Raw genomic sequence first — 1,330 nt, forward strand, 5'->3', positions numbered from 1 at the left:
ATATATATGCATACACATATATACATACAAAATGATGCTCATAATTGCACAATTGCACATTTGATACAGTCATAGAAATTAAAAAGTAAAAAGCAAAAGCAGTCATAAATGACCGCTCGGTACTTCTCAGTTAATTTACAGAGCAGCAGTCTTAAAAATGGAAAGGTATATAAGGTTTACTAATACCATTTAAGTGGAACTTGGTAGTTGGAAACTGTGAACAAGTTTATTGTATGTGTGTGTCTATATTCATATCTGTGTTTGTCTTCAAATTGGTGTTGTTTGTTTTAAAAAGTAAGATATCCTTTTATTTATGAGTATATACAATAGCCTATATGAAAGTGAAAGAATTGATAATCACTTATAATCAACTGGAAAATGGAACTAAAGAGACCTTTTCTTTTACTCAGTGATAATTAGCAATAAAATGAAAGGGAAGATGCTTCGTGTATTTTGTTTTTCATATATTGAAGAAATGTCTGAATGTAGAACCCCACTAAACATCTGTAAGAATCATGGAGGAGATAATTGATCATGAATGTTCAATTGAGTTTCTTTGCATCAGTGGGATTAATTTATGATTCAGGGATGTGCAATCATTTTATTTCAGTTTCTAGATTTTTAATAAAAAAAATATGTACAAATTAATCATTCGGAATTTCACACACTGCCATTATTAGATTTAAGTTTCTGGATTTTAACAGAAAAAATTACAAACACATTATTGGAAATTTCACAAAAAAAAAATCAGGAACCTTTTATGGCTGATTATTACCAGTTATTAATTCTTTCATTTTTTCTAGTTCTTTAACTTTCTTTGTAGCCATTTTATTTATTCAAAAATCAAAACAATGCTCTGGAAGCTATCAGGCACGTATGCTTGAAGTCCCTAATCGCAGTGCTGAAATATTAAAGCTCACCATCTAGTGACACATGTTCGGTAGAATTTTATGACAGGTATTTGATATTATAGACTGTTGTTCTGGATAATGTTTGCTTATTTATTCTTTAGCTAAGTTTATGGCTGCTTTATGAAGGATCACCAAATGCTTTTGATCTTAGATCTGTTTGTTCAGGACTGACCAGGTACTAAGCAATAAATAAATAAATAAAATCAGCTTAACTAGTTTTCAACTCAAGAATGAAAATCACAGTCAAACGTGAAAGTATTTAACTTCAGTTCTTAGGCAGGAATAAAACATAATCAACAACAAATATAATAATAATAATAATAGTAACAGTAATAATAATAATAATAATAATAATAATAATAATAAATACGAAAACTGTTGACAATGCATAGAATGCACCACCCTAAGGCAGATATAGA

Source organism: Octopus bimaculoides, chromosome 2 (genome assembly GCF_001194135.2).
Source record: "Octopus bimaculoides isolate UCB-OBI-ISO-001 chromosome 2, ASM119413v2, whole genome shotgun sequence".
Classification (NCBI taxonomy): Eukaryota; Metazoa; Mollusca; class Cephalopoda; order Octopoda; family Octopodidae; genus Octopus; species Octopus bimaculoides.